At 47.1% G+C, this 15,851-nt stretch overlaps 1 long non-coding RNA gene across 2 annotated transcripts in view; it reads right to left on the bottom strand.

Moving 5' to 3' along the window:
* Window positions 1-3,845: 3,845 nt before the first annotated feature.
* Window positions 3,846-15,851, bottom strand: part of LOC129057688 (uncharacterized) — a 60,852-nt gene continuing 48,846 nt past the window's right edge. Inside the window, exons 3-4 of one of the 2 annotated variants that reach the window (XR_008522399.1) lie at window positions 7,166-7,264; window positions 3,846-4,429 (exon numbers count right to left, since the gene is read on the bottom strand). This is a non-coding gene — a long non-coding RNA (uncharacterized LOC129057688). The remainder of the gene's footprint in view (window positions 4,430-7,165; window positions 7,265-15,851) is intronic. The other variant, XR_008522398.1, reaches the window with a different exon arrangement.

Here is a 15,851-nt window from a genome sequence, read left to right as displayed (position 1 = left end):
GCTTTCTTTAAAGGGAGTAACTATGATTACCTTTTATGAAACCCAAGGCCTCAGAGCACTGCTGGGAAAGTGACTGCAGACCCATGGCCCCAGTATTCTTCTCTCAGTTGCCTCTAAATATCTGTTTTCAAATAACCACTTAGACATTTTAAACTCTGAATCTGGCCACCTCCTGTTTTAGAAACTGAAGCAGTAACATGTACTTTAAACTCACCATGAGAAGGGCCAGATTTCATAACTTGAAAAGCAATTTTCTTTTTATTTTTAGGATATGCACCATTCTATGATTTCTTTTTCTGCCCACAGATCTGAGAGCACGAGTGTGATACACTGAGACATTTGTGTTCCTAGTCACAGCCTCTCCCTTTGGGGAAGTTTAGACTTCTTAATGATGTCATTGGAGAAAAGCTTCACTTACCTCTATGGTCACATGGCAAGAGTCACTCTTAGAAGTGTCATGGGTAGAAGGCAAGTGGCTCCTCGGGATCTGTGTCATCTGAAAGAAGCTCCTGGTCGGAGCCCTCTGAGCGAGTGATACAAAAAAAAAAAAGTCTGGGCCTGAGATCATTATCCTTCAGCCAAACACATGGAGGCCACAATTCAGATCTGCATACTCCCAAATCTGTGCAAGTTGCATCTAATTGTAGTTTTTCCTGCCTGCTGTCCCTCTATCTCCTTATTTCTCAATTCCCAAACACACATAGGCCACAATTCAGATCTGCTGGCATCTTTAGGGGTGTACAGCCACCATCCCAGAGCTCCAGAACAGGGCTGGTATTTTCTTCCCCACTTCATATGTCTCAGTCCCCAGAGTGGCATTTGTGGAAGTTCATCAAGTGGACAGGCAGAGCCAGCCTGAGCTTTCTTCTTCCCTGAGCTCTGGTCCACAGCGGGAGTGGCCTTTACCCTGAACTTCCCTCTGAGAGACAAGACTGTTGCCCTTATCTTTGGTGATTCCTAGGGGTTGAGTTCCCAGTGTGGAAAGGTTGGTTTGGAATGTTTTCTCAGATGTACTCTGACATGCTAACACCCACATTCCTGCCTAAACTAAATAGTCCTGCCAGCCCTGCCAGATGCCATGGTCTTTTGTTGCCATAGATGCCCCTGGAGGAAAGGGGTAAAGGGCTGACCTGGAATAAACATGAGCCCTTGATAGCCATGTCCTCAAAAGACTGAGAAGCCACACCAAGCAAAGTGTGGCTATCAAGACCTCTAGTTCCAGATATAGTCATTGAACATAATTCCTGGCAAGAAAGGGGTAATCCAAAGTCAGGCAAAGGTCAGTCTTCTGTGGGTCTAATGAAGTCTATTTGAAGAGTTCATCCTGATGCCTCATTTGGCCTTGCTGAGGTCAGTGTCCTTTAGCCAGAAGCTATACGGGGCACACTAGCATATATCCAGGGCACACTAGCATGCCTGTCCATGTGTGACACATTTTAGCCATGTGTTTACAGTGAAACCTGGCCAAAGGACTCCACCTCCAGTGAGCAGCCCCTCCCTGACTTTAGCAACTATGAGTCTGGAAGGGTTCCCTATCCAGGATGGTGATAAAGATGAAACTCTCCCTAGAATGTCCCTCTTCAGAGGCAGTCTGATGAGTTCATGTAGGAGACACAGACAAGGGCTAAGAGCAGAAAGTGCCTGTGATGGCATCTGGTTGTGAGGCTTCCAAGGCTGGATGGTCTCAACAAAGCCTGCCAGGCCAGTTCTTAACACTGGACAAAGACTGGACATCTGGTTCCCTCCCACTCCAAGTGAGGAGGGCAGAAAATACAGGAAGACTATGGGCTAGAAGCCCTCTGAGGCTAGTTAGCCTGGAAGAGTTTGAGAGAGTTTAGTGACAAACACTTCAAACTCAAGTCCAGTGCCTTACTCCCGATTGTTGCTTTAGGTTGACTACCCTCATATCAACTCAATAACTTTTCCTCCTTCTCCTCCCTACTTTCCTCTCTCTCTCATAGTAGAGGAGGGCCAGTATTTGAAGAAGTACAAGATTAGGAGGCGCTGGGGTTGAGACTAGGAACTAGGAAAAGGTCCAAGTGAAAAAACTAAATGCCTGATCAGGCCTTACGGCATATGTTTGTTAAGAGAGAGGTGGAGGGAATGCTGATAACCAGAAAAGCCAAGAGACATCTTCTTGTGAAGGCCTCCTACAGATTCTGATAGTGCATTTATAAGCCAAGCCAAATGCCACAGACAGACATGTTCCAAACGTAATAGGTTCCATGGGCTTGGGTAAAATGGATGTCATACTTGCTTGAGATGTTTCCAGCATCTTCCCAGACTGCACCCAGAGCACTAGCTATTAAAACAACATCACCGAAACAGGAGTGCCCTGGAGTGCTCCACCCTCCACTCTGGGGGTTAGGCTTTGTGCATTAGCATACATTCCCAGCACTTATTAGAACTCCCTCCTGAGTACAAGATACTTGGGCTCCAACATAATTGGTTTACATTTAAGTGCCCAAATGTGATTATATAACTTTGATTCAATTAACAGGTCTGACTTGATTCGAACCTTGCTCAGGTATGAGCCAAACAGTCATCTAAATAATAATTAAAACAAGACAAACCAGCCTTGCTGGACTCCAATGTTGGGAACTGAAGGAACTTCCGAGTCATCAGACGGAGTTGATGGATCCAGAAGCCCAGCTCCCAACACTATGCTCACTTGCCTTTGAGGCTCAGTGCTGTGGTCTGGGGCACCCCAGCCATGGCCAGCAGGGAATCTCAATTGCTCCCTCTTTCCAACTTAGCAATGATGAAGGGGAGTCTAGGAGTTGAAAACAGGGTTAGGATTTTAGTTCAACACAAAGGGTTGAAGGCTCATCTAATCCAGCCTCCCACCCTGTTTAGAAACCCCTGACTGTTGTCACACCTCTGCCTGGCCTGGGTTAAGAACCGGAAGCCCACTACCCCCACCAATCTTAAATGATTCCAACTATGGTCAACCTTCCCTTGTTTTGATCTCAAATCCACTTTCCTATAATTTTCATTCAAAAGTTATTTTATCTTTAGGCCTCCCATGCCATTTCTCAACTCCCTCAGCCCACTCACAATAAATTCTGGAACCCAGAAAGCTTACTCTGCCACAGTATGTTGATCAGTGGCTTAGACTCTTATGAACCTCAATCATAAGATGGACTCTGCCCTGATTTTGAACATCACAGCTTCAGATCTGGCAGGGGTCAGAGGAACTAAGGAACTCAGTGCTTTGTTGTATGAAATCATTTTGAAGACTAGAACAAAATCGGAGAGGAAAACGAAATAAGTATTTTAAATCAGAGCTTTTGCCAACATAGCGGCATATGTTGATGGGAGAATCTGAATGTTTTCTGAATAAGTTTTTGTAGCAAACTGACAGTGCCATTTATGATTAGTTTATAATGATATTGTGTGACTTTCATAATATTAGACATGGATCCCAGTGAGGGCCAGTGTGGGGAAGGGGAAGCCAGAGACTCAATATCTTGGTTAGATGTTCTATATCCAGAGAATAGAATTATTCCCAGTTTACACAATGTTATGGCACCTGCGATGCTGTACTATAGGCAGCTATGTACCTGCTTGTCTCTGCCACTAGACTATGGGGTTCTTGGAGGCAGGAAGCATATCTTCTCCATCACTGTGCCCTCAGGGGTGGCATGGGATAGGCTCTCTGCAAGTGTTTGGTGGATAAACTGATTCATAAAAGATGTTCGTTCCCTGGCTGGGTTACCAGTTCCCAGGGGTTCATCAGTGGTGTACTCTGACTTCAGCCTTGCACTGTGTATCTCAGCACACCTACATTCATAGATGAACACATCCAGGACAGCAAACCTTAAATGTAGAGATCAGGAAGTGACTTATACTACAGAATTACTTTACTTTAAAAAAAGATTTGCCACACAGCCATCCTAAACAATGAACTCCCCTCCAACATTTAAAATGATCCAGTTTCTAAAACTTTGGGGCCAGGTACGGTGGCTCACACCTGTAATCCCAGCACTTTGGGAGGTGGAGGCAGATGGATCACTTGAGGCCAGGAGCTCGAGACCAGCCTGGCCAACATGGTGAAACCCCGTCTCTACTAAAAACACAAAAAAAATTAGCCGGGCCTGCTGGCACATGCCTGTAATCTCAGCTACTCGGGAGGCTGAGGCAGGAAAATCACTTGAACCCGGGAGGCGGAGGTTGCAGTGAGCCGAGATCGTGCCACTGCACTCCAGCCTAGGTGACACAGCGAGACTCTCTCAAAAACAAAAAACAAAAACTGGCCAGCAATTAAGTGCACATATCATAGGGGAACGACACCCCACTCAGCTACTGAAGACACTGGGTCCATGGCAAATGATGTTTGAGTTCAGCCCTGCCAAACTCAGAGATCAACCTTGACATCACTTTGATCTTTTCCACATTTCTGCTGCCATTTGCCATCAAATCCAGAGACCTGGAGGAAAAGTAAGAAGAAAGAACTTTCAGTGGTTTGAGATAAGCTCCTTTTCACATCCCTGAGCTCAGGGCAGGCAATGCCTGGTGAATGCGGCACACAAGGCCCAGGGTCCCTGCCCTTGGAAGCATGCACACTGCAATACTGTACATCCCCATGGTCCCTAGGGTCAAGGATAGGAGGTCCACTTTTAAGTGCTGTTATTTAATCATAACAGCCTGCGTGGCATTTTTCAGATAATGGAGCTACAGCTTAGAGAGATTAATGTCACCCAAAGTCACACAGAGATGAGGGCTGGGCTTTAAACTCAGGCCTGCTCATGTCCACACGGGGAGGACCAGAACTCCCAAGGGCTTCCCCAGATGGAGTGTGTCTGGCCCACAGCATGAGAGAAGGGGAACTGCTACCTTTGGCTTCTTGGGCAGGGCAACTGTTCTCTTCAGGTTTTGATTTCTTATTACATGCAGAGAATTCCTTTGTTTTCCGGGTCTATTTGTAAATTACTTAGAAAAACCTGTCCGGGTGTCCATTCTGCTGTCAGGGCAATGGGAAGTGGGAAGCCAGCAGGTGAGCGGGGTGCCAGTGATTTCCTGTCATGAGGGGTTGGACTGGGTTCTGACGCCACTCTGCTATCACTTCCCCTGCCTTCTTTCCCTGTCTCCCCATGCCTCTTCCCGCACACTCAGTCCATAGGATCGGGGAGACACCACAGTGGTCCTGGCATCCCCACACTTCAATTCTGTCTTGGCAAGTGTGAAATAGAGACCCTGCCTTCCAGATACCCAACTCGGGGGCTTGGCCTAGTCTATGAGCCAAAAAGAGGAGAGAAAATCTATCAGGAGTCCTTCATAATCTCCAGACTAAAGGAGAGTGTTATTGTGGGAGAACAAATGTCCTCAGGTGGTCTCTCTTCAGGCCTTTGCCTAGAGTAAGCCGGTTATGTGGCATCAGGAGTGGCCTCAGGATGGCTAGGGTGGTCCTGCCCTCTGAGAATGAAGGGGCTAGAATAAAATGGGCGAATTAGTTTGCTTCCCATTGTTCGCCCCAGCCAGAGGAAGCTTTGTAAAAGATGGCTCTAATCCAATTAGCCCCCAGTTAATCTCCTTGCCTCATCTGCAGAATCCTGGCCCTTCACCCTTGCCCCACCCACCCCTCCTCTTCTTCAGTCTCTTCCCCACCCCGTCTCCATCCATGCTTTGCCCTCACTGTACCTCCTCTTCATCCTCAAACACCCCATGCACTTTGACACCATAGAGACTTTGTTGTTTCTTCTACCTGAAGTAGCCCTCCCTCAATCCTCTCCTCACCATCTACACCCAGCTCAGTTGTCACCTTCTTGCTGTAGCTTGCCACATGTCAGGCAAAATTAATTGCCTCTCATGCAAATTCCCATAGCACTTTGAATGTGTCTGTATATCACTCATCACGAGAGCTATTTGCTCATATGTCTCTCTCACTGGTTGGATGATACAGTCTTTGGAAAGGAGTGATTACTTCATATTCCTGTATATCCCTGGGCCCTAGAACATGGAAGGGGGTGCGTGAATGTTGTTAGGAAGTGGCTGCAACAGAAGATATTCTTCAAGGGGGTCCTGGGCAGCTCCCTGGGGTCAAGTACAAAAGACAGGCTCCTAAGTGACAGGACCTCTTCTCCCTCCCTTACCAAACTGTCTAATGGGTCACAGCTTGTGTCCACCAGCTCTGGTGCAAAAGGTCATTCACCAAAGGCAGAGTTAGGTTTGGGCGCTCAAAGGTTTTTTTGAGGGACATCAAGGTTACTTTTTAAACCTATGATGATGGTTCCTCACAAAAGAGGTGGAGACAGAGAGGTGGGGTTCACAATTTTGAGCTAGGTAACTTAGAGTAAATTGCTTAATCTCTCTGAGGTACAATATCCTCATCTATACAAATGGGGAAATACTACATACCTCATGTTCCTGTGGAGATTAATAATTACTCTTTATTGAATTCACTGTAGAGCTATGTTCTCTACAAATATCATCCAGTGAGAAAGTGACAGAGACAGAATCAGAAGTTGTACCACCATTCAATATGAAAAGGACATTGGAAATTGCGAACATCTACAAAAATGTTAGCTATACATCTTCCTTCCTTCCTTCCTTCCTTTCCTTCCTTCCTTCCTTCCCCTTCCTTCCTTCCTTCCTTCCTTCCTTCCTTCCTTCCTTCCTTTCTTTCTTTCCTTCTTTCCTTCTTTCCTTCTTTCCTTCTTTCCTTCTTTCCTTCTTTCCTTCTTTCTTTCTTTCTTTCTTATCTTTCTTATCTTTCTTGAGATGGAGTCTCACTCTGTCGCCCAGGCTGGAATGCAATGGCACAATCTCAGCTCACCACAACCTCCACTTCCTGGGTTCAAGCGATTCTCCTGCCTCAGCCTCCCGAGTAGCTGGGATTACAGGCATGCACCAACATGCCTGGCTAATTTTTTTTTTTTAATTTTTTATTTTTAGTAGAGAAGGGGTTTCGCCATTTTGGCCAGGCTGGTCTCGAACTCCTAACCTCAGGTGATCCACCCGCCTCGGCCTCCCAAAGTGCTGGGATTACAGACCTATAACTATTTATTGAAACTATTTAGGTCTGAAAATATTTGTCTTGTTGGGAACTGAGACTAGAAAAAGAAAGACTTTTTTTCCTGGGCCACTGTGAGTAGCTGTTGCAGGAAGTGCAAAGGCGAAGGGGTGGTAGGAACAGCTAGTTGTCCACCAACAAATTGTGCCTCACCTTCCATAGGCTTAATGGTTTCTGAGACGTGGCAGCCCAGCCAGGGATTGCACTTCCTGGCTCCCATTGCATGTAGGTGGGGCTATGTCATACCTTCTCCTGTGGAATGTGATCAGAAGAGACAGGTGTCACTTGCAGGTCAAGATGGTTAAGAAGAGGGTGTGACTTGCCAAAAGATAGAAGCAACTCGGGTGTCCATCATGGATGAATAACTAAACAAAGTGTGGTGTATACTGCAATGGAAGGAAATTCTGACACCTTCTACAACATGGATAAACCTTGAAGACATTACACTAAATGAAACAAGCCAGTCACAAAAGGATAAATATTATATAATTCCACTTATATGAGGTACCTAGGACAGTCAAATTCATAGAAACAGAGAGTAAAGTGGTGGTTTCCAGGAGCTGAGGGAAGGAGGGAAATGGGGATTTCATGTTGTTTAATGAGTACTGAGTTTCAGTTTGGAAAGATGAAAGAGTTCTGGAGATAGATGGTGGTGATAGTTGCAAAACAGTGTCAGTGTACTTAATGCCACTGAACCGTACACTTAAAATGGTTAAAATGGGACATTTTGTGCTATGTATATTTTATAATAGTTGAAGAAGAAAGAAGAGGAGGAGCAAGAGGAGGAGGAAGAGGAGGAGGAGGAGGAGGAGGAAGAGGAGGAGGAGGAAGAGGAGGAGGAGGAAGAGGAGGAGGAGGAGGAAGAGGAGGAAGAGGAGGAGGAGGAGGAAGAGGAGGAAGAGGAGGAGGAGGAAGAGGGGGAGGAGGAGGAGGAGGAGGAAGAGGAGGAGGAGGAGGAAGAGGAGGAGGAGGAAGTGGAGGAGGAGGAGGAAGAGGAGGAAGAGGAGGAGGAGGAAGAGGAGGAGGAGGATGAAGAGGAGGAGGAGAAGGAGGAGGAGTAAGAGGAGGAGGAGGAGTAAGAGGAGGAGGAGTAAGAGGAGGAGGAGAAGGAGGAGGAGGAAGAGGAGGAGGAGGAAGAGGAGGAGGAGGAGGAAGAGGAGGAGGAGGAGGAAGAGGAGGAGGAGGAAGAGGAGGAGGAGGAGGAGGAGGAAGAGGGGGAGGAGGAGGAAGAGGAGGAGGAGGAAGAGGAGGAGGAGGAAGAGGGGGAGGAGGAGGAAGAGGGGGAGGAGGAGGAAGAGGGGGAGGAGGAGGAAGAGGGGGAGGAGGAGGAAGAGGAGGAGGAGGAGGAAGAGGAGGAAGAGGAGGAAGAGGAGGAGGAGAAGGAGGAGGAGGAGAAGGAGGAGGAGGAAGAGGAGGAGGAGGAAGAGGAGGAAGAGGAGGAGGAGAAGGAGCTGTGACTTCTCCATATCTGCCAGTTGGAAGCGGAGAACTTTTAGGCCATAGGATGAAAGAACCACACAAGGGAAACAGCCTGTACCCCTCAATCACCACATGGCAAAAGACCCTCACTGACTAGGAATCTGACATTGGAATCTTATTTGAGTGATAAATAGACTTCCAATGTGTTAAGTCATTGAAATTGGGGTTCGATCTGTTGCAGCAGCTAATAGAACCCTAACACAACCCACAGCTGATATTCACAGCTGATGTGGCAGAATGGCTACCGGTGCAGCAGGGTCCCCTGTGAAAGAGATAGGGGGTAGTTTCAGAAATGGGCATGGTTTGAGACAGAGAAGACATTTCTGCTGAGGGCCCACCTTCAAGTTCAGCAGTTCTCAAAAACTAAGTCACAACCCCTTGTCTGCAAGGTGGCTTCCAAGGACTTTGTTTCTAAGGTAACTCAGAGGAGCTTATCTCCTTGAAAGACACGTCACCCATTCTGGGTTAGGAACTGGGTGTGGGCTTGGGGTGTGGAAGGTAGGGGAAGAAGGAGACTGTGGTCCTCAGTCTGTGAGGGTTAGGCATGAGATCAGTCTCCACATGCTCTCATAGGCAGATCATGCCCTGGGTAAGTGGTTCTGCCATTCCATTTGAATGGCAGCTCCTTAGCTGAGCATAGCATTGAAAGAAGGCAGGGATTGTCATGTCTTGTGCTGAAAGGACAATTGTCAGTAGGATATATACCATGGCTGCTAGCTGTGACCGGAGCTAGCTACAAACTCCACGATCAGCAGCAAAGGAAGTCCCAGCATCAGGAGTGTAGAGGGGGTGGCAGTGACCAGGACAAGCTCTGGGGCTCAAATGGGGCTGTGGAATTTCAACTGTAGCTACAGTGTGTGGAAGGCCTTTACTGGCTGTCCAGGCCCCAGTCCCTCTGCCTCTGGCAGCGGTCTGGGACCCCCTGGGCATGGCAGGGGCTGAGGAGCCCCACAGCCTCCAGGCATGCATCTGAGGTGGTTCCAGTAGCCCAGGAGACAAGGACTGACCCTTGGCTTTCTCATAAGCATCCTGGTAACCTGGACTTCTTGGGCTCATCACAGGCAAATGACCCTGGGAAAGAGAGAAAGCCATTCTTGCCAGAGGGGAGATGAGGCTAGAGCCAAACTCACAGAACACATAAAAGGGATGCAGCCTCACTTCATCCCTCAATTTTGCGAAGAATTCACTGTTTTAATGAATTAGAGCAATTCAAGGTCACCCTATAATAACAATACTCTTACTTACATGCATTCTTTCTTTCCTCCTAAGCTAGAGAGGAAGAGGTGAAGTTAGGGTTTGGGAGCTGGGAACTGCAAACAAATGTGACAGTTGTGTCAAAATCTGGCAATGTGCATAGGAGTGGGTCATGTAGGTAAAGGTCATGTGAGTTACATTAAAATACAAGTTGAAAATGATTGGTTTTATGGGTTTTTATCAGAGATTTAATGTTTATTAAATGTATGAATGCTTCCCTGTCCCTTATAGCGTAAGATCTCCAGAATTCTCCCACAGTGGCCATTAACACTGCTGTGGGTTCTTACCTCTCTTTAGCTTGTCCCTGGCATTCACCCTGTAATGTGACACCAGGTTCTGAGGCCTCCAGAGATGACAGACTGCAGAACATTCAAAGAAAAAGTAAAACACAGACCCTGCCTCTCTTCGCATCCCATCTCTTGGAGTTTCCTGGAGTCAGTCCTCCATCTTCCTACAAGGTGGTATCTGTTTCTTTCTCTCACTCTGGATTAATGTTTGTGTTTTCCTTCACCAAGGCCCCAAGGGGAGACATAGCACCCTGCCCAGGGTCTGAGCCCTATTTACAGAAAGCTGTTTTCGCTTCCCTGACATTTTTCACAGTCTCTTATGCATCCTCAGCCCGGGCCTTGTACAAATACTAGCTGATAAACATCTGATGCCAGTCTTTGAAATGGTCCAAGGCCACCTGGGTCCTGCTACCACTTCCTGGGGTTGGTCCCAGTACTAGGGCTGAGCAACAGCCCCTCCTGGCCACCTGATCTGGGCAGGGCCCTGCTAGGAAGGAGAGGTCTGGCTCTGGCCATTGAAGGCTGACTCAGAGCGGCCAAGCCAGGATTCCAGCTCCCACAGCATGAGGAGTCCTCTCCTCTCCCCTCTGCTTTCTTGCCAGGATGACACACCCCTGTCTCCCGCTGTCAGTGCTCACCTGCATGGGAAGCACTTGCTGGGTCACGAGACTATTTTCCCATTTCCTTCAGCACCAGTGGCTGTGATGACTTGAGGTCATTTAGAGACCTGCAAGCTCAGTCTCCTCTGTTCTTCTTGCCCTCTTGCTGCCTCTGGGAAGGGCTGAGCTATTCCTGACACCTGGAGTAGGACAACAGCACGAGGAATTCACGCAGGGCTGAATATAAGCAAGCTGGGCTCCTCATGCATGACAAAATGCAAGCTCATGAACCCTCTACGTGCCTGGAAAGGCCACTGTCCCCAGAATGTCTCCATATTCTCCATTCAGGGATGGGGAGGTTCATGTTCTCACCTCTGGCTCCTAGTTTCTGCTTCCACTGGGTTCCTTCAGTTTGAGTCACTTTGCCATCCCGTGTACACTGTCCTGGGTCTGCACCCAGATGTGGAACTCAGACCCTTGCCTTGATTTCCACAGAAAACAAACCAAACACCCGTCTAAGACTTCTGTGCAGGCAGCAGACTCTGTCAAGGGCTGCTCAGCCAAGAGGATTTACACTGCAGCAGAACAAACAACTTCAAGTGGGGTTTTTGATCTTTAATGATCCTCTTTGAGGTCACTCCCAGCTCCAGAGATTTCCCAGGGATCAGACCATCCCATGTTGCTAACGAAGCTCATGTTTCCACAGGTTCATGAATGGCCTATACTGGAACAACTACTGGGGGGCTCGGGGGGTCTGCTCTGTGTGTGTGTGTGTGTGTGTGTGTGTAAGAGAAGGAGATGGTGGGTTTTATTTGTTGGCTTGTTTCTACTTTGTTTTGTTTGGAGACTTGGTTGTAAGTGAACCTTTACATTCGGAGATAGGTGTCCTGCTCTTTGCAGTGCCCAGTCACCAGAGTAACCTCTTAGACCCCATCCACAAAATCCAAAGAGTTGAAAAGAACACAAATGCTGTCCAGCTCAGGAGTCTTCAAGTATTTTGCTTGCATTGCATGTCCCCTAAAATAATGTTGAAACATTATGTATCCACCTTGACAGTTTTTTTTTCTTCCTCTACTCTGAAGGGATGCCTTAAAATTTTTGTGTTGGTATTTTAAATTTCATTTTGAGTTTAAATAGCTGAAAAATGTTACATTTTACTGTAAATTTGAAATCTTGTGACATTTTAACAGTTAAACATTTTGGAATAACTATAAGCCACTATTTAAATGTATCAAAATAGAACTGGAATGTTTTAGCAATTTAATATGTTCCATTTTTAAAAAAAAAATCATGAACAAGCTCTTCTTTAACAGTCAGAAATTTTACATTATTCCTTTTTTCTCCTTGAGTTTGTATTTCCACTCCTCTTTCCCTAAAGAACTTTATCCTGATATAATATACATTTATGATCAAAGTCTTTTATTAATCGCCTTATCATTTCTCTTAAAATGTATACAAATTCAATTTTTTTTCCATTTCTGTGACCATAAAGCTCTAAAGCTATGTTGTCCAACACTGATATTATGGAACACTCATTAGTTTCTCTTTCATCTTTGTTAAAATAATTGGATAGTGTTAGATTTGTAAAAGGATTAATAATCTAATTATTAGCATAATTCACTCTTTCAGCTCAAATCAATACTTTAACATTATCTCTTTGGACCCTCCACCAGCAACGCATAAGAGTTCCTATAGCAGCAAAGACGATCCACCCTTCTTGGAGAGGCTTGTGTAGAAGGTGGCTTTAAAAAACATTCATCTTCCCCATTTCCTCCTCCCTAATACGGATTTTACATCTGGGCTTCCAAGGTATCCCAGATTCATAACCTACTTCCTGAGATGTGGGGGTTCCTTTGGCTCTGGAGAGGGGGCCGAAGTGAGAGAGGTTCTAAAGTCAAAACAGTTGTGAAATGCCACAAAGCCACTGGGGACAGCTGTGAGTTGAGGTTCTGGAAAGGAGAATGAGTCATTGCAGTTATTGTTAGTCTGTGTATCCACTTCGGTCTCATTTGGAAAATGTGTAATGACTTACCCCCCTCCATAAGGCCCCTCGCATTACCAACCATGATTCTTGGGCTCTCAATGCAATAGAAATTCACACAAGGCCAAAAGAGTTTTTCCAAACAAGGCTTCACTGGAGCTTATGCCTGGACATAAAAGAGGCAGTGAGAGAGAGAGAGAGAGAGAGAGAGAGACAGAGACAGAGAGAGAATTCCCTGACTTACTGCCCCAAAAGAGCCCTGCTTTTTTATCAGGCAAAGCACAGGAATTAACATGGGGCGTGAGGTATACAGGGTGGGCTGGGCAAAGCACCTGAGGGTAGGGAATGAGGGTCAGCATATCTGGTTGCCACGGTTATCTTGAGTAATGGACCACCTGATGCTCTGGTCAGTGGCAACAAGGCGGTAACTCAATTGTTAGCATTCCTTCCCGAAGTGGGACACTTCACAACCTTGTTATCTCCAAAGGCCAGTGCCTGAAATTTGTAAAGTAAAAGGCATGGTTTCACATTATGGTATCAGTGAGGCAGTAGTGCGGGTTTTGTGATCACTAAGAATGCTCCAGCAGGGGTGAGCTGAAGCCGAGCAGCCATCTCCACTGTTTTATTTGGTCCTCCCTGAGAGCTCTCCCTCCCCGAGTTCACCTGCCTGATCAGCCAGAGCAGATTTCCTGCACATCTACGTCCTTTACACCCTCTAGCCTACAAAGCACAAAGAGGCCCCTATTGGCTCTCTGGCTCTAATGGACTGAGAAGGAGCTTAGCAGGAGAAAAAGTGAGTTTCCCAGCCCCGTCCTAAGAGAGAGTCTAGAAGGCTTGTTCTTCCTCAGAAACATGAACGGTAGAGATGATTTTTCTATCTCATTATTCCAAAGAATTCTCAGGCAGTGACCAAGAATAGCTTATAATTCTCCTTCTTTAACAACAAACACACACACCCCTGGGAATAATTGAGCCCACAGGAAGTAGCCTGGCCCGAGTGCACACAGCCAGGAAGAATAAGAACCCTCCATGTTTACTTCTGAGCAAGGTTTTTAGCAGGGAAAATGTTGCTAGGTTGTGTCTACTCCCTCCAGTGCCCTCTTCCCTCCTCCCTCCCCACAAATCCCCCACTTCCGTCACATATTGGCAGGAACTTGCTGTTCCTTGGCCAGCCGGGAGGCCTGCCAGAGCCCTTCCATTTTCCGGAGGGCTTCTCTTCTATTTCTAAACAGAGTTGTTTAAAACCGGATGCTACACAGAGCCAATCTCCTCACCCTTCAAACCCCCTCCCTGACCCCTGACCCTGTGAAGCAGGCCCCTCCTCCCTTTATTGTTCTTGACTCTGGGCCTGTCCCCGTAACCAAAGCCAATGAGTTGGGGGCAGGGGCCGGCACAGGCTGCAGGCCAAGGGGGAAAGCTGCCAGAGGAAATTTCACAGGGTAAAGAGGCTCCCAGAAGAGCCACGTTGTCCCTCAGCCCCTCCCATTTCCCTCTCCCCCTGCCCTGCTGTCCTGGAGAGCACAAGAATGAGACCAGCCCATCGAGGAAGTCCCTCACTTGAGCAGGGCCAGACTTAGACCATCACAGAACACAGGGAGAGATTTCCAGTTGGAAAAACAACCAAAGGAACGTCTATGCCCTTCATTCATTTAGTTGTAATAGATGGCTCTTTTAACAGGTGTCCATTCATTCATACTTTCACTCATTCATTTTCTATTCAACAAGGTGAGGTAGGAGGTGGCACTCAACTCCAGAGGCATGGCTTGGACACTTGGACACGGGACCAGATTGAGGACTAGCTAAAACAGGGCCCCAGAGAAAGCCGCCTTCAATCAGACACGCCCACCAGTGGGCCGTGTCAATTCACCGTTGCCATGGCAACATGTGGGCGTTACCACCCTTTTCCATGGCAATGACCCAATGACCCAAAAGTTACTACCCCTTCCCTAGAAATTGCTGCGTAAACTGTTCCTTTATCTGCATGCAATTAAAGTGCCTGTAAATATGACTGCAGAATGGCCCTGACCTGCTACTCTCTCCCTACACAGTAGCCCTGCTCTACAGGAGCAGTCATGGAACTGTAACACCTCTTGAACCCAGGAGGCGGAGGTTGCAGTGAGCCGAGATTGCACCACTGCACTCCAGCCTGGGCAACAGAGAGAGACTCCATCTCAAATAATAACAATAATAAAATAATGATAATAATAATCATAATAATAAAGCTGCTTTCTTCTACCTCCAGCTTGCCCTTGAATTCTTTCCTGGGCAAAGCCAAGAACCCAGTGGGCTAAGCTCCACTTTGGAGCTTGCCTGCCCTGCGTCAAAGGCATCCACTGTACCTGCTATTGTTCGTCACAGCCATTGGGCTATGCCAGTAGATAAAACAGGCCAAAATACCTGCCCTCCTGGGTTTTGTACTGATGGATGTTAGAAATTTCATACAAGTGAAGAAGGAATAGGAAGTCCTTGGAAATATGACAATAAAGAGAGTAACCAATGACAATAGCCGTTGACCCTGTTGCAATCTTAAAGGGATATATGCAGGGTCACCAGGCCCGAAGCCAGATCTGGCAATCAGGAAGACCAGAAACCAGCCAAGAGTCTAATGGCTAACAGGAGTGGCAAATCAGAAACATGGCTTTGGATTTCCTGCTGCAACAGATGTGTAGAGGGGAAGCAGGTGGTCTCTGCTCAGGTTTGGGAGGCAGGGCATTCTGGAGGTTTCCCTCAGGCTGGCCTTCATGCCTGCTGCCACTGTCTTAGCTGCATCATCATAACCACACATCATCCACAGCAACGGGGGAGGACCCAAAAACAAACAACCATGGCCTTCCTCAAGAGCTGTGGTGATGTTCAAGTCACTGCAAAAAAAATTCCATTTTCCTCAGTGAACTAGTCCTCATGTGTTGGGGAGGCTTTGTCACTGGTCCTGATTATTGCTTCTTGGGCAATACCTCCAACATTTTGCTTTCAGTTTCTCTGCTTCCAGCGTATCTGTCCCATGCTAGCGATCTATAATTCATTCAAACATACACTGGGTAGCAACCATGTGTCAGGCCCTGCACAGGGTGCTGAAAATGCCCTTCTGGAGGAGAAAGACATGAGTGGTGCCTTGAGGGCTGTCATGGGAGAGGCAGGCATGCCATGAACAGCACACACCTGGGCTGAGCTCTTGTGGAGGGATGGTGAGCCAGGAGCTCTGCGGGCAGCCAGGAAGGAGGGCACTCCTGGCTCAGCCT

Source organism: Pongo abelii, chromosome 12, assembly GCF_028885655.2.
Source record: "Pongo abelii isolate AG06213 chromosome 12, NHGRI_mPonAbe1-v2.0_pri, whole genome shotgun sequence".
NCBI lineage: Eukaryota > Metazoa > Chordata > Mammalia > Primates > Hominidae > Pongo > Pongo abelii.
Note: the sequence above shows the minus strand (reverse complement) of the source record. Positions and strands in the feature narration are given on the sequence as shown.